A 24,660-nucleotide genomic window follows, 5' to 3' on the forward strand; every position below is an offset into this window, starting at 1 on the left:
TGTTTAAGATTTTTATGCAGTCATTAAATTTTGTACAAATTTCCATTTTTGAAAATTTAGACTTAAACTTACAAAATTATTGACACAAAATGTAGTAAAATAATTAATGGGTCACCTATATAGACTAACATTCATACAGGTCGTCCACCATGAGTAGCTATGTATTTAATTTTATTTAAAGTATTTTTCTTTTCCTTAATTTAGCTATGGTCATAAAACCGTTAGCAATAGACAGAAGTTACTAAGCTAATTAGAGAATGCATAAAACTTAGGAACATCACAATAGACAATACAGAACTCCAAAAATGTGACAGTGATACAGGCTCCTTCACACAATTCTGAGGCAGCACATTCAGGACTGCAGAACACAATGCGAAAAGAGATTGGCAGTCCATTGCTGAGCAAACACCGATGTGATTATGCAGAGGGTCTAATGTGAAAGTATATCATTGCAAGTTTGGTCTGTTCAGCTGCAACGCAGGGTGGTATTTAAGCATTGTGGGGTGGCAAGAACCATAAAATAATCTGTAAGCAACAGAAGCAACTATTACATTCCGGAAAGTAGACGGCAGATCTAATCCCTGCAGATCATATAATCCAGAGGAAACAGGGTCGTGGCAGGGAATATGTACTATATATGTCTGATTACATGACTCTGTAGATTCTTAAGAGAATGAGAACACCTTGACAACTTCAATGAATATTAGGGACGTCCGTATTCCAAGTGGGGTCAAAGCATTACCTTGTAAAGCCTAGCAAGCAAATGCCATTCACAAGAAATTTGGTAGCTCAGTATACACAACATGTAAAGCTCCCTATTAGCCTTATGAAATGTAGGAGACAAGTGACATCAAACATAATAAATGTAGCATGGAAGAAGTATGCAGCTTTAAGTAACAGAAGAGACACTTTAGTTTTTTAGCATCATAAAGCACAGTGTTTATTAAAAAAATTCATTAAATTTTCATGTGCTCTCCATCAAGCTCAAAGTGACCTTCTTTTGGTGCACAGCCTCAATGGCATTTGAGCAATGGTAGCTCAGATTTATTCCTCAAGTTCAATGTTTCTACAGGACTTTGCTAAGTAGACTTTAAGATCATAAGAAAAATCACAAAATAAATAAAGGGATAATTAAGCAGAGATTTCTGTTAATTTTTTTTTTTTTAACAATGTTTGCTTAAATGAAAAATACTGCCTAAATACAGCAATTATATATCGATTGATGCCTCTGTTCGTTCTCAAAAGGGAATGGATACCTCCTGCAAGTGTAGCTGCACAAATAATTGTGAGGCAAGGGTTGCGCAATCCTCAACCACACCTCTTTTGAATTGGCACTGCTTGAGTCCAATGGTTCAACATTGCTTAACTTCGGTGATCTCTGTCTGTCTCTGTCTCTGTCTCTGTCTCTCTCTCTCTCTCTCTCTCTCTCTCTATATATATATATATATATATATATATATATATATATATATTAGTTTTTATTATTCTTTATGTAAATACAGTCATATCTTGCTATGATGTGCAGATTGTTTCGATCATAATTGATCTCATCAGGCAAGAAAATTAAAAAATTAAAAAGGATTCAAGACCATTTTTAATTTTAGAGGAGAGAAAATATACTATGCCATGACTGGCGTGAAGCAAGGTTAATGTCCTCATGCATTTAAATTTAATTACAAAAATCAAATTTCAGTTAAAAAAGTGGGGAGGGGGGGGTAAAAAGATAGTCTTTGAGAAAGATTAGAGAGAGTAATAAGAAGGGAAAGCATAACACAAAGATAAAGAGGGGGGTATGAATTGACTAAGAGGGAGAAAGGAGGGGTGGGAAAGAGGACGTACAGAAGAAAACAGTTGACATGTAACGATTAGGGTGTCAGGAGGCGATATTTACTATTTTATAATTCAAGTCATTTATAAATGTCTCAATCATGGAGAAGGGTTATCTGAATTGGGTCATATTGTCTGTCTATAAAACACAACATTTGTCGTTCAATTTTTTTTTATTTGTTTATTTATTTATTTTTTTTTAATTATATCTTTTGTTTTGAAATTAACACTGACTTTTTAATATGAGATCAGATCTGGCGTTGCCAAGTAGTCTGGGTTAGACTTCATTTTTTTTATTTTTCATATGTATTTTCGAGTTATATCAAATAGAATATTTATTTCTTTAATTTATATCTTATATATAGTTTTCAGAATGTGAGAGATTATATAATTATTTCCACAGCCAAATAATGTCACAGCTCACAAGAGCCATGGCAGTCAACAAACAGGAAGTCCAAGACTTGAGTTTCGCTCCCATTTGGGCTCATCAGTTAGCCATATCCGAACTCAGGATTTGAACCTGAGCCTCTTGCTCTGTTGGCAAAGTGTTTGCATTGCACGCAAGTTTGCTCAGTTAGCAAAGTGCTTGCTTCGCATGCAAGTTTGTTCAATTGGCAGAGTGCTTGCCTCACATGCAAGAGGCTCGGATTTTGAATCCTGAGTTCGGCTATGTCTAACTGATGAGCCCAAATGAGAACGAAACTCGAGTCTTTAACTTCCAGTTTGTTGAATGTCATGACTCTTGTGAGTTGCTACATTGTTTGGCTGTGGAAATAATTATATATATATATATATATATATATTACTAGCATTTCAGCCCGGCATTACCCGGGTATTTGGATGTGTATGTTGAGCAAAAAAAAAAAAAGAAAAGTGGTAGTAGGAAGGCAGGCTCGAACCCATACCGCGAAGGAGGAAAAGAACAGGAAAAAAGCCTGACATCTTTGCTGTTACGACCACCTCCAATCCGGAAGTGACGTAAGTTTAAATTAAGGGTAGACAATCGAAAGGAGAGGATGACTTTCAAAAATATCGGCGAAAAAACCGGACCCCTCCCCCCCCCCCCGCTGTTGAAAAGTGCCCAGTTGAAGTCGAAGATATTAATGTTTTTAGCCAATTTTTCAATATTTGTTGTCTGAAAGGTCGAACTTCAAAACAATACTGATCTTGGTAAAATCCATCGCCTCTCTCAAAAGTTTTAGGCAGACATGCAAACATACATACATACATACATTTATATATTGGTAACTAAAAATTTTCGACCCAAACCAATTAAAAAGCTTGCCCTACCTCTGAATACCCTTTATGTAAAATTTCAAATGTTTAGACCAGAAATTGTCTGAGTAATTTGGTAGAGACCGCAGAGGTAAAATTTTTTTAACTTTGACCCCTATTACGACCCCTTAACATTTATGGTTTTCGGCTCAAATCAAGTTATTAAGTTAGATCCATATCCAAGGAACCTATATCTAAAATTTCAAGTATTTAGACCCAAAATTGTCGGAGTTTGGTAGAGTTCTCAAAGGTCAAATCATTGAACTTTGACCCCTTAACAGCCAAATTTCTAGCTGAAAACCGATCACAAAGATTTTCCCAAATCTCAGTACCCTGTATATCAAATTTCGAGTCTATAGACTTAAAATTGAGAGAGTTATTGCATAGGGAAATACACACATACACACAGATACGTTCACTTATATATATATATATATATAAATTTTATAAAGCCTGATGAATCCTAGCGTGGATGAAACGCGGAATATTTTGTGTAGCTTAATTGCCATATATATTTTATAAAGCTTGATAAATCCTAGCATGGATGAAGCGCGGAATATTCTGTGTAGCTTAATTGCCATATATGTTTTATAACTTACTACCTAACTCTTCTACGTACGTATTGAGCACTGTTGAACTAAATATGTAAAGTTTACGCATAAATTTATACTTTCGTATATTAATTTATGTGATTAAATTAAGTAATTATATATATATATATAAAATAGATTAATTAAGTTCAGGTATATTGTTAACATGTACTAAAAATCAATATTTCTTCAAAAGTGCTCAATATGTGTGTAGAGCTTGCAAGGTCCAATTGGAGTCTTGACAAAACATAAAAATGTTGAAACAATCGATCTGCTTATCCTGCCAATCCATTAACCAGAAAGGTTGTCATGCACTTAGTTTGCACTAGTTCAGCCTAATACTAGACTGGTGCCCAGTCCTATTCAAAGTACAGTCCCTCTTCACTATCCTACTCTTGTTTAAACGGCAAAGCTGCTATTGTATTGCTGTGTAGTCAGTATATAGTTACTTATGGCTGGCCCTGTTTTATTTAAATTTGACTCCTATTTATTTTTTACTACTTTTGGTTATTTTTTTTTGTTTTTTACAACTCCTCATTAAAAAAAATAAAAATTCTATGCTTTTTTGCGGAATCGTCCACTAAAGACGAAGTGTATTTATTTAGACGAACCCACATATTAATTTTCTTAAGCCATTTCCTGTTTTGAATGTTGTTACACGTCATAGGAAATAGAGGTTTTAGTTATTTAGTTAATTTGTCGACACCGCCCAATTATATTCCGCGCTTTCTTGTTTGTTTGATTTCATTTTTGCGCAGTTTTTTAATAAGAAATATTTTTTAAATATAATAAATAAGACTATTCATAAACTGTTTTCTTTTTTTAAAATAAAAAGGTTTATTTACGTTTTTTTTTTTCAAATGTTTATTTACAATCTTTTTGCAAATAAACATCTTTATGAATATGTTTATTTACATTTTTTTGCAAATAAATGTTTATTTACATTTTCTTTTCACAAATATTTATTCGCATATTTTTTCAAATAAATGTTTTATATATATATATATATATTATTTTTTTCAAATATGTTTATTTATAGACAGATTCTCACAATAATAATGATATAACAATGTAGCCTTGATTAAAGGAATGTAGCTGAGCCTGTTTAAGAAAAAAAAATGTAAACAAATATTTATTTGAAAAAAAATTTCGGTTTACAAATATTCTTATATTTAAAAACAATATTTTTTATTTAAAGTTTGTGAGAATGAATTAAACAAGAAAACGTGGAATGTTAATGGGCGGGGTCGCCAAATGAACTAACATGTAATAATGTTCAAAATAAGAAATGGCTTGAGAAAGTTAATATGTGGGTTCGCCTTTATTTCTGTATTTATATATAGATAGATAACTATATGTACTTCCGTCCTATGTATACCTTCCATCCTATCGCTTTAATGTTGGTGAGTAAAACATGTGCCTTTTTCTAGGCTCTGGATGAAAACATTTCCAGTGGTGCAGAATAGGGATACAGCAAATAGCAAGTCGTATAACACCTCGTCAAAAGTAAAGCCTCCAATTTTTTTATTTTTGCTCGAATGGATCAGAGGGGATTGATTACTAAACTTATGCATTCATGACTTTTTTTGTAGATATTGATGGTGTGAGACTTTAAAAAAGCGGATGAATAAATGCAAACATTTTTTTTTTAAATTTTTTATTCATCACACTTATATTAGCATCAAAACTACTTACTTTTTTTTTTTTTTTAAATAACTAGGAGGGGGGCTTACTGAGTCGTAAAATAGGCTTAAATATATTTTAATTCATGCAGATTTCATATTCATTATTACTGTTGAATACATAGTAGTGATTTCAAAAGTTTAAAAAAAAATGACTTGGGTACCATCAGCTAGAATCGAAACCAAAACATTTAGCACTCTAGCTGCATTCCCTACTGATGTATATATCAAGAGATAGATAAGAAAGATTTAATATTAAACAACTTGAAGAAATGAAGAGTTTGCATTTCAACTATGTCGCATTATTATTCCATCCAAACAAAGATTTTACTTGCTATAAACCATCCTTGGTGTATGATTACTATTTCCTGTTAATTTCAGTGTTATGTGACCAGTAGTTTAACAGTTTATCAGTTAAATATTTACACACACAAACAGACACACATACATACATCTACTGTTTTATTTATATAGAACTAGCCTGGGTGCCCAGCGTTGCCCGAGTGTTTGAAGGTGTGTGTTGAGAAAAAAAAAAAGGTGGTAGTAGGCTGGCTGACTTGAACCCATACTGCGAAGGAGGAAAAGAATGTGTAAAAAAACCCAAAAAGTGACGTCTCTGCTGCTGTGCCCATTGCCAAGCCAGAAATGATGAATGTTTAAATTAAGGCTAGTCAATCGAAAAGAGAGGATTACTTTAAAACATATTGGTGAAAAAAGTGACACCTCCATGTAGAAAAGTGCCTAGTTGAGGATGAAGAAATTAATGTTTTTAGCCAATTTTTCAATATTTGTCATCCGAAGGGTTGAACTTCAAAATGATACCGATCTTGTGAAAATCTGTTGCCGCTGTCAAAAGTTTTAGGCAGGCATACAAACATACATTTAAACAGACAGGTGAGATTTATATTATAGACTAGTGTGGGTGCCTGGAGTTGCCCGGGTGATTGTAGGTGTGTGTGTGAAGGGAAAAAAAGTGTTAGTAGGCAGGCAGGCTCGAACCCGTAACCTTGAGGTGAAGGTGAAAAAGAAAGTGTCAAAAATCCTGAGACGTTACCGCTGCGCCAAGACGCGAGGGGAAGTGAAAAATGTTGAAATTTAGTGATTAAAAAATTAAGTGAATGAGTTCACACAGGTGTATAAATTTAACAAGGTCAAACATCACATCATAGGGGAAAGAAATCATGTACTTAACTTTGGCTGCAAGCCAGTTAAGCTTTACGCTCCACAAGATGTTAGGGAAAACCACCTCCCGATAAGTCGATCAAAATAAATTTAGATACGACCTCCGTTTGCAAATCATAGATATTATAATCTAAGGAGTATATAAAATGTTCTAAGAAGCAGTACTCCCCTCCAGTGCTCCTCCAAAAAAAGCCTTTTCCGAACATACAAAAAAATTGCACGCAGACACACACACGCACACACACATTTTGGCTTTTATATTAAAAGTCAGACATACACAAAAAGTGAACATATACATACATGCACACACACATTTTCGCTTTTATATATATATATATATATATATATATATATATAGGCTAGCAGGGGGTACCCGGCGTTGCCCAGGTGTTTGGAGGTGTAAAAGAAAAAAAATGTTTTAGTAGGAAGGTAGGATTTAACCCCGAAGCCTTGATGCGAAGGTGGAAATGAAAAGGAAAAAAGCCAGACACCTAACCATCTCGGCCACAAGGGAAAGGAACTGATAAAGGCATTAAGTGGATATTTATGAAGCGAAATAAACAGGTGCGAGGAAGTGGTGTGGTGTCTGACTTAGTTTTGTGCTGCAGGCCAGATCATTCGCTTTTCGAAGCGGCGAGCTGGTAAAAGTCAGGAAAATTAAATACACACGTGACCCCTGTTCATAACTCTTAGATATCATTTAGACGTGATATAAAAAGTTTTAAGGAGTGAGCCGACCGATCACTTCTCGGAAAAAAGCATTTCATGGACATACACAAAAAGCGAACATACATACATACATACATACACACACACATTTTGCCTTTTATATATATAGATAATAAAGCATACGCTTTTAAAATACTGTACATATAAACATAACTATTTGCATGCATAATTTTCATATTTATTTTTTGTAACAGTTTATAATAAATTAATGTTTGGTGTTATTCATTGTTAATTTTGTTGTCCTATATATATATGTGTATATATATATATATGTGTATATATATATATATGTGTATATATATATATATGTGTATATATATATATGTGTATATATATATATATGTGTATATATATATATGTGTGTATATATATATATATATATATATGTGTGTATATATATATATATATATATATGCAATAGGTTTGTCAATATTACCAGTAAGTAATTAAAACGATTTTGATAATAATAATAATCAAAAAAAATTAAATTACCAAAACCTTTCCTAAAATATTATTTTCATTAATTTTTCAAGGGAGATAATTTAAATGAAAACTATTAGTCTATTGAAATTACAATAGATTTCTATTAAAAAAAAATGTGAACTTATACATTTAAAAAGAACACTTAGAGCTAGATTAATAGATGCCGGATGGCAGGTAGTTTTTATTTGTTACATGGTATAAATTAAGCTGATGTAGCACAATTGTTTGGTGCTTCTTCATTATTACAACAAAATGCGAAAAATTAAAACATTGAATTTCAAGTAAAACCAATGCTTAATTGTCATGTCACAGTAATGAACATATCCAAAAATTACAAAAAAAAACCCCCAAAAAACCATGAGGTAGAAAATTAATTATTAATGAAAATAGTTTTCAAAGAAAATTAGCGAAAATTGAGTTTTGCTAAAAAGAAATAAAATAACAGAGTTCGAATTGTAACAATGGAGGTAATTATTTGCTGAAAACTTTGAAAATCTTAGACCAATTTATCAAAACTCAATTTTCAATGATTGTTTTTAAAAATGTTTCCTTATTTTGTTTAAATAGCAAGTTTACAAAAAAAGAATGTGCCCATGTTACTCGGTGTTGCCTAGAATATATGAATCATATAACAAAGAAATCTCTCTCTCTCTCTCTCTCTCTCTCTCATTACCACCCACTCATGTTTTAACATGTCAACCGGTGGATATGTTAAAACATGAGGGGGAGGTAATTCACCGCCCGATGTAGTTTTTAATGAAAAGAAAAATATGTCAAGATACGTGCAAATTTTGTATTCTTTTTCAATCATATCTGATGAGATGTAAATATGAACATTTTTAAATGATATAAAATTCACAACTGTCTGATTTATGTCGAAACAACTGTAATACCCCCCCCCCAAATACAAATATGAGGTTATTCCTTCTTGTTGTTTTTGGTTTTGTCTCCCTCTCTCTCTACACACATATACGCACACGCACCTAATTTTATATGTATGTAATATATATATATATATATATATATATATATATATATATTCCATAATTCTTAATTATTGGTTCATTAGTTTGGGAGTGAATCAAAATACATAGACACACGTACACATATATATATATATATGCCTATATCTATAAAGAAAATCAAATTATGCTTTGTAAATTAGAATTTAAAACCATTTTAAATGTTCAATTTGTATTCCTTGTCGAATAATAATTTGCTGTAAATTCTACTTTACAGAGGTTAAATTGATTTTATGTCAATGCTCTATCTCGAAAATTTGAAATTTTCATTTGGTTAGGATTATCCTTTAAATATTAATATTTTTTACTTGCTTTGCATATAGAATTATTCTGTTTGTGGGATTTTTGGAATATATATATTTATAATAAGTGAAAAAGATTAGGAATAAAATTACACGGAAACTTTTGTATTATTAATTCAATGACGGTTAAAGAAAGTGGGAGGGAGGGAGGGAGGGGGGACCTCTTTAGGCCATGGCATTTCGAAGCCAAATGCTTCTCATCAGAAGAGAAAAAATCAGCATGATTCAAAAATAAGGGGGAAAAGATATCGACTTCAAATACATTTATTTTAATTAAGAATGAAAAAATTTAGTGGAGGAGAGAATTAAGTAAGTAAAATATAGAAGGAAAGCAAAAAAAAAAAAAAAATGACTATAGGTAGATCAGCTCAAGTTCATGGAGGCTTAACTCAGGAAATAGGAATAGTCCAAAATAAAGTGAATTGAAAATAAAAAAATCTGATGCAATTGTGGGCAAAATAATCCTGAAGAAAGTTTTTAATGTCTGTAATTAATCTGAAGAGATGCCGAAGATGTAATCCAGTTCTGGATTCTTGATTAAAAAGATCCTCACGAAAATATCATGTTTCAGTGTTCTGTCTTCATATAATGTACATTCATGCATATCAAAAAGCTTTTAAAAGGTGCAGTAATAGTCCAGAGAAATAGCACTCTAAGCACATGTTGGGGTGTAATGTTAAGTATTTCAAATTTCGAGTAAAACCTTTTTCTAATTTTAAGGAAAAAAAAACTGTTCAAATTTAAATTATATAGATAACCAAAAATTTTATTTAATTTTTTTTCTTAAATTTTAATTTTAGATTTTCTAATTTTATTAACAGTCTTCTTTTTGTTTCTATTGTTCATGCAGTCTGAATCCTTTTTGACTTTTTATCCTGGTTCATTATTTGATTCTAAACACCATTCTTAAAAAAACTTTTATAAACCCTATTTTATTAACTTTAATTTTTGTTTATCTATAATTTTAATTTTTCCATAAATTTAATCGGCTATCTATAATTTTAATTTTTCCATAAATTTATATAAAGGGGCTTGAATCAGAATTTGAATTACTTCACATTGAACCCTAACATCTGCTTTGTGCACTATTTTTCTGGACTATTACTGCACCCTTTTAAAGCCTCTTTGATATGCAGGAACATACATTATATGGAGACAAAATACTGGAACATGATATTTTTGTGAGGATCTCTTTAATCAAGAATCCAGAACAGGATTACATCTTCGGCATCTCTCTGGATCAATCGCAGACATTAAAAACTTTCTTCAGGATTATTTTGCCCCCAATCATTCTGGATTTTACTTTCAATTCCCTTTATTTTGAAGTCCTCCTATCTCCTTTGGATTAAGCTCCCATGAATTTGATCTGGTTTACCTATAAGCATTCTTTCTTTTTTTTCTTTCCTTTGATATTTTAATTATTTAATTCTCCACCCACTAAATTTTTTTCCATTTCATCCATTTCTAATCTAAATGTATTTGAAGTTGGTTTTATCTTTTTACCCTTATTTTTATATAATGCTGGTTTTTTCTCCTCTTTTGATGAGAAGCATTTGGCTTCAAAATGCCATGACTTAAAGAAGTTCTCTCCCCCTTTATTTTTCCTTTCTTTAACACTTATTGAATTGATAATGAAATAAAGTTTCTATGTAACTTTACTCCTTATCTTTTTAACATTTTTATTTTTATTTTAACTTATTTGCTTTTCTTAAATTGGGTAGAGTTTTCCTATCTGGATAGGTTTGCTTTTAGTTGAAAATGTGCTTTTTCATGTTAATTAATTTATGTTGTTTTAACAAACTCAAGACAAGATTGGATAGCAACAAATAGTGTATTTTCATTTTATATATATGAATATATGAATGCTCAATTACAAAAGATGGTAATTTTGAAGCTTACAAATTGTCACCTTATACCGACTTAAAATTTATTTGTATATGAACAATTATCGAATTTTCAATGATATAAACATAATAAAATTCAGAATATTATATAATATATATATATATATATATATATATATCTTATATATAATATTCCGAATTTTATTATATATATGTCTTCATACTAATCGATAGCATGATGTTTGTTACCGAAAAAGTAATCAACATTTAAAGTACTTGAATAATTTGGATTATTCCAACTATTGTTCTCACCTTGGATGTTATTTTCACAACATTTTTGTCAATGTAACCTCTGACCTTTTTCAGGCGAATATTGTCGAATTCGAGAATCTGTATGGAATTTTGAACAGAATCCTTTATTTAATCGACGGAGGTAATTTGCACCTGTTTTGTCAACCATGAACACGTAGAAGTCCAAAATAATTCACAATTCGACAAACGAGGGATTGGACAGTAATTTACTCTCGTTCGTTTGTACTTTTCTCAATAACCACGCCTTGGATTTTTTTTTTTTAATTTTGTACAAACATTAGTCATGGTGAAAGTAAATTTTTCACTCATAGAGGGGAACCTTGCATGCTCGGCTTGTTGTGTTGTGGATTAAACCATCAATCTTCAGAATACTCTCATTTTGAACTTAGCACTTTTATCCATTGTGCCATGGATCTTTGCAATGAATAAAAGTGCTGAGTAAAAATCAGTGACAGTCTTCTGTAGGTTGAAAGTTCAATCCTCAGTGCGGACGATATTAAAAATAGACTTGAAAAGTACTTAAGATTTCTACCTGGCTGACTGAACGAGAGGCATTTTAAACCTTAGATTAAATAAAGGATTCCTTTTCAAAATTTCATACAAATTCTTGAGTTCTCGAGTACCTGAAGAAGGTTGAGGGTTACATTGGCTGCAACATTATTGGAATAACATCCAAGATGAGAACAGTAGTCTGAAGAATCCAAATTATACGAACTTCATCGCAAAAATTCTGAAACTTGAATAAGTTCTTAAGTTAGTTTGTTTATAAGCGTGTCATTTAGCCTTTCATTAAAAAAAAAAAAAAATGGCATATTAAACTTAATGTTATTGTTTGATCACATTTTAGTTCTTGTCCAGATTTCTCCCTATACTTAAAAAAAAAAGCAAAAATAAAGAAAAAAATCTGCATGAAACCCATGTCGAAACGAAAATGTCATTTTCCAAAAATCATATAAATTGATCACATAATTTTATTTTTGAATAAGAAAATTGTTTTAAAGCAATTAATAGCAATTACGACAAAAATTTTGAATGATCATTGAGTTGTCTCTCTATGTTTCTTGGGATTTTTTTCAAAATGTCAGGCAAGATCGTCAATCCTCAGTTAGTCATAAAAATTTTTTTTATTTATTTTTATTTTTTTTAAATTACCGGATCAATCTTATGTGATTTTTTTTGTTTTATTTTGTATTTTTTTTTTTTTTTTTGTATCACAGGTATGTACCTAATACAGACTTTTCTTTATTTATGTCTTTTTGTTTTAATAATGAGGGAATTCTGGACCAGAACCTACATTTCTTTGGAAAATTCTATTTTCATATACATTCTAAATCTGTAGACAAAACAAAACCCTATTTATTTGTTGTGTTTTTTTACATTCCAAAACGAATGATAATAAAAAAAAAAAAAAAATCTTTTACAGACGTGGCAGGGGAATAAACCGATTTTCTGATGCAAAGGAACTAGCCACGTGACAATTCTGAAAAATGCCTTGAAATCATTTTAAACAATGTTTATTGGAATCTCATATTTGGGGAGGGGGTTCATGCAACAATTTTTACAGTAAACATTTTATTTGATAAAAAAAAAAGATTAACTAAAATAAAATTCTGAATTTATAACATTTGAATTTGCATTCATTAATAAAATTGGGGCATTTTAGATGTTCTTATAGCATAAAAGGATATAATGTGTGATATAACACACACATGCATATATATATATATATATATATATATATATATATGACTTGACCTATATACCATTGCTTAATGAGTTCAGCAGCTGCTCTGGACAAATTTCCTTCTAAAACAAAATGGATGCAAGATTTATTTTTATTTATTTATTTATTTTTTCCACATTTATTTTTTCTTTTTCTAAATTTTTAACAGAAATAAGATGAAAAATATATTTGATATATTTTTCATCTTATATATTATCACTATTCAGTTTCTAATTAACAACATATTTTATGAATGATTCTATTTTGTTGTACTAACCTAAATATTATTCACTAATTAAAAAAAAAAAAAAAATCCCAACTAAATGTTATCTACTTAGATAACATTTAGTTGGGATTTTTTTTTTTTATCCGCGTTTATAATTAATGTTATCAGGTCGCATAAATACAATTCATATGATCGGCAAGTTTTCTTTTTCATTTGTTTTTTTTTTTTTTTTTTTTTCTTTTTGACTTGCTTCATTGGATATTGATTTACTCTGACTTTTAGATTAGGTACTCACGATAGGGACCATGTGAAGTTTGCCAACATACCTAATAAAAGTCATGCTATGGATCTGACAGAAATCTAACATGGCACACAGTTGGCAGTCCACGCCCATATCGTCATCTAATAAAGATGAGTATAAAAAAAAAAAAAATGGAATCAAAGATTAATCTGCGGTTATAATCAGCTAATGCACTTCCTGACTTCTGGCATAGTGCTACCGGAAGTGATGACAAGGCAAATCAGTTCCTTAACATTTATTTATTTATGTATTTATTTTTTTTACATAGGCATAACCACTTATTAAGGCCCAGAGACCACTCGAGAATAAGAGTTAAGAGTGTACAGTAGTCAATTGAACAATATAGTAATCGTTAGTAATAGAAATTCAGTTAATTTAACTTATATGGAATGGTTCATCAAGAACTTGTTTACGTTGGACTTGAAGACAACCATATTGTAGTCAGCTGGAAAGCAGGAAAATGGAAGACAATTCCACAGGCGAGCAGTTCTACGAAAGAAGCTTTGTTCATGGAATCTACGTTTAGGTTTAGGCACAGATAAAGAGTGGGAGCAATTATTGATAGTGTTTTCAGCTAGATGAGTGTTTCTTGTGAATGTTTCTTATTCATCTTCAGTATCTATTCAGAAGTGATTTATTGAAATAAAATATAAGAAAAGTACATTATTGAAAAGTATACAATAAAAAGTAAATCAACAAAATTATACAAATAAAAATGACACAATTAGTCTTTATTAGCACTTTTAATAACAAAATTTTAAAGAAATAAGTTTTCATTTTATTTAAAATTTTATAAGAAATACAGGTTTATGAAATTATAAGAAGTTTTTTTTTGTTTTTTTTAAATTTAAAAAATAAGTTTTTATTTGAAATTTTTATAATAAATATGTTTATAAAAGTATAAAAATAAAATTATTGAAATCAAAATAACAAAATTGCAAACATCATAAAAAAAAAAACATATTTAATCTATAATAGTCCCGAAATAGTTGACTTTGATTTTTCAACTCCGCAGGAATTCTTACAGATGACTATCGAAGAAGACTAATTGTGTTAAATTTTACTGCATAACTTTTATTAATTTTTATTGTATACTTTTCAATAATGCCCTTTTCTTATATTGTACCTATTTACAATGCCTCCCCATGGGACAGAGTTAGACACCAGGGTCATTTTTTAACGTGGAGAAAAGGTACAAAAATAAAAAATTGTCTCAGTCGTGAAGGACTGTTCCTCCACTGAAAGAGAACAAGAAATGGAAATGCAGCATCTGAAGAACAGATACTACACTTTGAGATATTAAATCTTTTATTCAGGCAAAAAAAGAACATGAACAAAAAAATTAGGCACAAGGCCAACTCAAAAGGGGGGAGCAGATGGGGGTCGTTGGTCATCCTTGTCACTCTAGAACTAAACAAAAGTTTCTCTTAGCTAGAATCTTCTTTCACCATAATACCGCATTCGCCCTTTCGTACTTGGGGATGTTCTACTTGGCACCCAATTGTTTAAAATATTTTATTTTCGTGTAAAAACAAAAAAGATAACAATGATGATACGATATACTACACTTTGATCTTGGCCAAAACACTAAAAGTGAAGGAATTGATTTGCCTTGTCACTTCTTCCAGGTAGCGCTACCCTGGAAGTTATGAAGTACGTTAACTGATTATAACCCAATCCAATTCTTTAGTCACACAAATGAGTATTCTAATCTCTGATATTTGTTGCATTTATTCAAATAACAATTTACAATTTTACAGTTTTATATAGCTTTCTCCCAGGTTTTAGCATAATTTGTAGAAGGCGACAAATGACCTTCACCTTCAGACATGTTGTCATGATTATTTTCTATATTTCTTTTATCCTATTTTGATACAAAAAAATTTGACAAAATATTTTACACTTTTGTAAAATAAAATTATTTCAAAGTACTCATTCTTGTTTTTTATTTATTTTTTTTAATTCTATTTTTTTATTAACACTGCAACAACATTATTACATTTGTTGATCAAAATTAAAAATGGTTGGATGCAAAATGAAATTATTATGACGTCAATATGTATAAAAAAAATAATTAGTAAACGTTTTTTTTTTTTTTTTCTGTTTTTTTTGGGGTTTTTTTTTGTAAATTTTTCTATTTTTCATTGCAACTTTTGCTTGTTAATCAAAGACCTCCTTCTCCAACTTGATTTTTTTTTTTTTTTTTTTTTACACAGGAATCACCACGTTATCAAGGCCAAGAGGCCACTCAAGGATAAGGGTTAAAGAGTGTACAGTAGAAATTGGACAATATAGTAATCATTAGTAATGAAAATTCAGTAAATTTGATAACTTATATGGAACGGCTCATCAAGAACTTATTTACATTAGACTTGAACACAACCATATTGTAGTCAGCTGGAAAGCAGGAAAACGGAAGACAATTCCATAGGCGTGCAGTTCTAAGAAAGAAGCTTTGTTCATGGAATCTACGTTTAGGTTTAGACACAGATAAAGAGTGGGGCAATTATTGATAGTGTTTTCAGCTAGACTGGTGTTTCTTGTGAAAGTTTGGCGAGGGGGGACCATAGACTTAAGCTCAGTCGAACACTTTCCATGAAAGTAACGATACATTAGAGACAAACTCGCAACATCTCTTCTGTGAGATAAAGGTTGCAGGGAAGAGAAAAGGACATCTCCTATGAGGCTACGAAGTCTATTTTGAACTCTATCAAGGCAGGACAAGTCCTTTCTAGCAGCTCCTGTCCAGATGTGGCAACAGTATTCCATCCTTGGATGTACCTGGCTCTTATATAGATAGAGAATTGCATCAGCAATGAGATATCTACTGGATCAATAGAAAGATCCCACCATTTTTCCAGCGGCCTTGGCAACAGATTTGATGTACTTGATTTAATTTTATTTTATTTATTTATTCATTTTTTTAGAAATCATTTCATTTTCAGAGGTATGTGCAGGACATGAGACTTTTCTGATGACATTGAAAAATGTGAATGCTTGGGGTAGTAGATGTAATAGGTTCAGTTGTCAGGGGTGGAGCGACAAAACATGGGAAAAATAAGGATGGATTTCAGAGAAGAAAAATAAGTAAAAATCTAGCTAGAGCCAGTTAAAAAAAAAAAATAAATAAATAAAATAAAAATTTTAATCCCAAACAAGGCATATTGCCAGTTAGAATGTAAGGGGATTTGGTATTGTGTTAAACAAGGGACTGTGGAGAATTTAGTAGCGAGATGTCTGTTCACATTGCGTTTATGTATGTCAGTACAATTAGGGAAGCGGGAAACAGGGAGGGAATTCCAAAGGTTTAGCAGTCCAAGAGAAGAAAATATTAGAGTAGAAGACTTTTCTGTATTTAGATACCTCTACAATGAAGTGGTGGGAATTATTGCACTTGTCCGGTTAGTCTGGAGTATGTACGTCGAGGGGGCGCAAGCGCTACAAGTTCATCAGAGCATATTCCATTAAAGTGCTTGTAAAACAGGTGCAGGGTGCGAAATTGTGGCAATGGACAGAGATATGAGCTTGGTTGAGAATGCAGGACCTATCAGATTTGAGACTCTTTTTTTGGACCCCATCTAAGGAGAGACTAGTGGTAGATGCGCCTGCCCAGATGTGGCAACAATACTATGTACTACATGTATGGGCGAATGGTGACTTTGTAAAGATATAGGATACTCTTTGGAGTGAGTAATTTTCTAGTAAAGGGAACCCACCTTCTCCACGGCAGTCTTGGCAATTTCCTTAATTGTTCCAATTCATGTTGCCTGTGAACGTTGAGCCGATGAGTTTGAAGGATGAACTCTCAAGTAGGGTGTTATTTGTCACAACAATCAGTGGTTGAGAAGGCTTCTTTTTTTTTTTTTTGTAATTGTTAAATGAAAGAAGCTTAGTCTTAGTAGCATCAAATGCTACCATCCATTTACAGCCCCATTCCATTACAGACTGAAGGTCATTTTCTAAGGCTTCTGCAAATGCTTTGAACATGTATTCATTCGGGGTTTTTTCCCCCATTATATCTGTTATAGAGTGTGGTGTCGTCAGTAAATATACCTATTTCAGACAATTTTATTCAGCAGGTCGTTTATGAATATCAGGAATATTAAAGGTTCAAGGATTGACCTTAAGTTTGAAAGTCAATTTCTAAGACTTACCCAGCTTGCGTAAAACAGAAGTTGAACCAAATATATAATAATGACGGCAGCGCTCAAAAAATGTATGATTGTTTGTGACCAAAAGCAATGCGTCAACACTTCTTGCAGTATCTAAGACATGCATACAAGCCATAGAGCACATTTCATTTCTTGCTGAAAAAAAAAAAGGCGACAAAAACCAAAAACTGTGATGCTAAAGTCAGAAAGTGGGATTGAAAAAGCCAGTGCTCCAAAGAAGGAGCCCTCTGACTCTACAAAAGATGCCTGTGCAGCCCTGTCTGCATTCCCAATAGGGTGCCTGAGGCGATTAGCAATAAACTAACCCCTTCTCAAAGAGAGAAGGCAAAACCTGGGAGCATGGACCTCCTAGAATTACACAGAACCAGCATTACACCACAACCATCAGGGACCAGATAATTACAGGAATCTAACCTCTTAATCTGTTGATTTTGGTGTCCAAGAGTAAAAATCCCAGGCTGAGTTATCTAGAAATAATTGGAAAGGTCTTATTAACCAAATTTTTTGTTGTTTGTTTTTTTTTTGTTTTTTTTTTCCAATCCCTCAATTTCATTCCAATGAAATCCTTGTACATATGTATACTTACAAACAATAATTAATTATATTCATGAATTTTCGAGACAAGGATTGATTATATGTATTATTTGGATTTTTTGGACTACTGTTCTAATCTTAAGTTTCTTTCTTTCTTTTTTTTTTACACTGGAATCACAACTTATCAAGGCCCGGAGGCCACTCGAGGATAAGGGTTAATGGGTATACATTAGTAAATGTGATTATAGCGTAGTAAAGGGGGACGGTTCATCAAGAACTTGTTTACGTTGGACTTGAAGACAATCAAATTGTAGTTAGCTGGAAAGCAGACAATCGGAAGAGAGTTCCACAGACATGCAGTTCTAAGAAAGAAGCTTTGTTCATGGAATCTATGTTTAGATTTAGGCACAGATAAAGAGTGTGGGAAATTGTTGATAGTGGTTTTGGCTAGGCGAGCGTTTTTCATGAAAGTTTCGCAAGGGGGGGGGAGCTATAGATTGGAGCTCAGACGAGCACTTGACATGCTACATATTATTACTATATTAGGTACGTGCAAAATTAATGCCGATGCTCAAAATCTATAAACATTCTGACCACTCCTTTCACTTAAAGATTCACCAAAAATCAGGAAATTAACCAATTGTAATGAAATTTTCAGTACAGTAGAACCCCAGGATATGACATTAATCCGTTCTTGGATTGGAATCGTAATGTGAAATCACTGTATGGTGGGGCCTAAGCAAAATTTGATACAGTACATATTAAAACTTAGTAACAAAGTAGAGTACAGTATATAATACACATGTATATAATCAAATTACATTATAAATAACACCATAAGGCAGGATGGATTAATACCGTAACCAGGGACCGGAAAAACATTGTATTCCACATCATAACATCGTAAGGATTTCACCCCCCCCCTTCCTTGATTAGATTTTTTTTATTCGATTGTTGAAAAGTGACAGTCATTCATAAATGGCCACATTTTAAAAGTTATGAGCAGATGCTAGCCAGACAAATAATCTCATCAAACCCCTTGTCATGTCACATATATCTTTATCCTCATACCCCACCCCCCTCAGATCTGTTCTTCTCCCTAAAGGTAAAGAGACAGAGAGTAAGTAATTTGAACCAGAGTTGGTGCGAAAACAGACCACATAGTGCAGAAAATATTAAAAAACAAAAAGAGCATTGAATTCTATGGCGAAAACATTGCTAAATCCATCATGCTCCTGAATCAACTCAATGGTTTTTAACTGTTCTGGAGAAAGGGTAAACACCTCAAAAACCATATTTTACCACAAAGTAATGGACATATTACTATGAACATGAAAGGACTATTAAAATTCCGTGAAAGTTGGATGATTACTTCTTGAATATTTTATTTCTGTTGGACATTCCCTTTGGTCCGAATTATACCTTTTTGAATAGCAAAGTACTCTGCGATTATTAACACCTTCCATCCTGACACCTGCTCATTTCCAATGAACAGCAGAACTAAATTCCTCAGATATTTGTTCTCGGACAACCAAATTTTATTCTATACGATATAAAGAAAAGACAATCAAACATTATTCAATATGATATAAAGAAAATACAATAAAACATTATTCTATATAATATAAAGAAAAAACAATTAAACATTATTCTATATGATATAAAGAAAAGATAATTAAACATTATTCTTTATATTACAAAGAAAAGACAATCAAACATTATTCTATATAATATAAAGAAAAGACAGACATTATTCTATATGATACAAAGAAAAGACAATTAAACATTATTCTTTATATTATAAAGAAAAGGCAATCCAACATTATTCTTTATAATATAAAGAAAAGACAATTAAACATTATTCTATAAAATATAAAGAAAAGACAATCAAACATTATTCTTTCTATTATAAAGAAAAGACAATCAAACATTATTCCATATGATATAAAGAAAATACACTCAAACATTATATATTATAAAGAAAAGACAATCAAATATTATTCTATATATTATAAAGAAAAGACAATTAAACGTTATTCTATCTATTATAAAGAAAAGACAATTAAACATTATTCTTTATATTATAAAGAAAAGACAATCAAACATTATTTATATGATATAAAGAAAAGACCATTAAACATTATTCTATATGATATAAAGAAAAGGCAATCAAACATTATTCTATATTTTATAAAGAAAAGACAATCAAAAATTATTCTATATATTATAAAGAAAAGACAATTAAACGGTATTCTATATTATATAAAAAAAGACAATTAAACATTATTCTTTATATTATAAAGAAAAGACAATTAAACATTATTCTATATTTTATAAAGAAAAGACAATCAAACATTATTCTATATGATATAAAGAAAAGACAAACATTATTCTTTATATTATAAAGAAAAGACAATCAAACATTATTCTATATAATATAAAGAAAAGGTAATCAAACATTATTCTTTATATTATACAGAAAAGACAATTAAACATTATTCTATATAATATAAAGAAAAGACAATCAAACATTATTCTATATATTATAAAGAAAAGACAATAAAACATTATTCTATATAATATAAAGAAAAGACAATCAAACATTATTCTATATGATACAAAGAAAAGACAATCAAACATTATTCTATATAATATAAAGAAAAGACAATCAAACATTATTCTATATAATATAAAGAAAAGACAATCAAACATTATTCTATATAATATAAAGAAAAGACAATTAAACATTATTCTTTATATTATAAAGAAAAGACAATCAAACATTATTCTATATAATATAAAGAAAAGACAATCAAACATTATTCTATATATTATAAAGAAAAGACAATACAACATTATTCTATATAATATAAAGAAAAGACAATCAAACATTATTCTATATGATACAAAGAAAAGACAATCAAACATTATTCTATATGATATAAAGAAAAGACAATTAAACATTATTCTTTATATTACAAAGAAAAGACAATCAAACATTATTCTATATAATATAAAGAAAAGACAATTAAACATTATTCTTTATATTATAAAGAAAAGACAATCAAACATTATTCTATATAATATAAAGAAAAGACAATCAAACATTATTCTATATATTATAAAGAAAAGACAATACAACATTATTCTATATAATAGAAAGAAAAGACAATTAAACATTATTCTTTATATTACAAAGAAAAGACAATCAAACATTATTCTATATAATATAAAGAAAAGACAATCAAACATTATTCTATATAGTATAAAGAAAAGACAATACAACATTATTCTATATAATATAAAGAAAAGACAATCAAACATTATTCTTTATATTCCAAAGAAAAGACAATCAAACATTATTCTATATAATATAAAGAAAAGACAATCAAACATTATTCTATATAATATAAAGAAAAGACAATTACACATTATTCTATATATATATATATATATATATATATATATATATATATATATATATAAAGAAAAGACAATCAAACATTATTCTATATGATACAAAGAAAAGACGATCAAACATTATTCTATATAATATAAAGAAAAGACAATTAAACATTATTCTATATAATAAAAGAAAAGACAATCAAATATTATTCTATATAATATAAAGAAAAGACAAAGTAACGTTATTCTATATATTATAAAGAAACGACAATTAAACATTATTCTATATGTTATAAAGAAAAGACAATCAAACATTATTCTATATGATATAAAGGAAATACAATTAAACGTTATTCTATATATTATAAATAAACGACAATTAAACGTTATTCTATATAATACAAAGAAAAGACAATCAAATATTATTCTATATGATATAAAGAAAAAACAATTAAACATTATCCTTTATATTATAAAGAAACGACAATTAAACATTATTCTATTTATTATAAAGAAAAGACAATAAAATATTATTCTATATAATATAAAGAAAAGACAATACAATATTATTCTATATAATATAAAGAAAATACAATTAAACGTTATTCTACATATTATAAAGAAAAGACAATCAAACATTATTCTTTATATTATAAAGAAAAGACAATAAAATATTATTCTATATAATATAAAGAAAAGACAATCAAAAATTATTCTATATAATATAAAGAAAAGACAATCAAACATTATTCTATATAATATAAAGAAAACACAATCGAACATTATTCTATATAATATAAAGAAAAGAGGATCAAACATTATTCTATATGATATAAAGAAAAGACAATCAAACATTATTCTTTATATTATAAAGAAAAGACAATCAAACATTATTCTATATATTATAAAGAAAAGACAATCAAACATTATTCTTTATATTATAAAGAAAAGACAATCAAACATTATTCTTTATATTATAAAGAAATGACAATCAAACATTATTCTATATAATATAAAGAAAAGTCAATTAAATATTATTCTATATAATATAAAGAAAAGACAATCAAACATTATTCTATATAAAATTAAGAAAAGACAATCAAACATTATTCTTTATATTATAAAGAAAAGACAATCAAACATTATTCTATATAATATAAAGAAAAGACAATCAAACATTATTCTATATAATATAAAGAAAAGACAATCAAACATTATTCTTTATATTATAAAGAAAAGACAATCAAACATTATTCTATATATTATAAAGAAAAGACAATCAAACATTATTCTTTATATTATAAAGAAATGACAATCAAACATTATTCTATATAATATAAAGAAAAGACAATTAAACATTATTCTATATAATATAAAGAAAAGACAATCAAACATTATTCTTTATATTATAAAGAAAAGACAATCAAACATTATTCTATATAATATAAAGAAAAGACAATCAAACATTATTCTATATAATATAAAGAAAAGACAATCAAACATTATTCTTTATATTATAAAGAAAAGACAATCAAACATTATTCTATATAATATAAAGAAAAGACAATCAAACATTATTCTATATAATATAAAGAAAAGACAATCAAACATTATTCTTTATATTATAAAGAAAAGACAATCAAACATTATTCTATATAATATAAAGAAAAGACAATTAAACATTATTCTACATATTATAAAGAAAAGACAATCAAACATTATTCTTTATATTATAAAGAAAAGACAATCAAACATTATTCTATATAATATAAAGAAAAGACAATCAAACATTATTCTTTATATTATAAAGAAAAGACAATCAAACATTATTCTATATAATATAAAGAAAAGACAATCAAACATTATTCTATATAATATAAAGAAAAGACAATCAAACATTATTCTATATAATATAAAGAAAAGACAATCAAACATTATTCTATATAATATAAAGAAAAGACAATCAAACATTATTCTTTATATTATAAAGAAAAGACAATCAAACATTATTCTATATAATATAAAGAAAAGACAATCAAACATTATTCTTTATAATATAAAGAAAAGACAATCAAACATTATTCTTTATATTATAAAGAAAAGACAATCAAACATTATTCTTTATATTATAAAGAAAAGACAATCAAACATTATTCTTTATATTATAAAGAAAAGACAATCAAACATTATTCTATATAATATAAAGAAAAGACAATCAAACATTATTCTATATAATATAAAGAAAAGACAATCAAACATTATTCTATATAATATAAAGAAAAGACAATCAAACATTATTCTTTATATTATAAAGAAAAGACAATCAAACATTATTCTATATAATATAAAGAAAAGACAATTAAACATTATTCTATATAATATAAAGAAAAGACAATCAAACATTATTCTATATAATATAAAGAAAAGACAATCAAACATTATTCTATATAATATAAAGAAAAGACAATCAAACATTATTCTATATAATATAAAGAAAAGACAATCAAACATTATTCTTTATATTATAAAGAAAAGACAATCAAACATTATTCTATATAATATAAAGAAAAGACAATCAAACATTATTCTTTATAATATAAAGAAAAGACAATCAAACATTATTCTTTATATTATAAAGAAAAGACAATCAAACATTATTCTTTATATTATAAAGAAAAGACAATCAAACATATTTCTATATAATATAAAGAAAATACAATCAAACATTATTCTTTATATTATAAAGAAAAGACAATCAAACATTATTCTATATAATATAAAGAAAAGACAATCAAACATTATTCTATATAATATAAAGAAAAGACAATTAAACATTATTCTACATATTATAAAGAAAAGACAATCAAACATTATTCTTTATATTATAAAGAAAAGACAATCAAACATTATTCTATATAATATAAAGAAAAGACAATCAAACATTATTCTATATAATATAAAGAAAAGACAATCAAACATTATTCTTTATATTATAAAGAAAAGACAATCAAACATTATTCTTTATATTATAAAGAAAAGACAATCAAACAT

Source organism: Euprymna scolopes, chromosome 43 (genome assembly GCF_053919585.1).
Source record: "Euprymna scolopes isolate OS-2025 chromosome 43, ASM5391958v1, whole genome shotgun sequence".
Classification (NCBI taxonomy): domain Eukaryota; kingdom Metazoa; phylum Mollusca; class Cephalopoda; order Sepiida; family Sepiolidae; genus Euprymna; species Euprymna scolopes.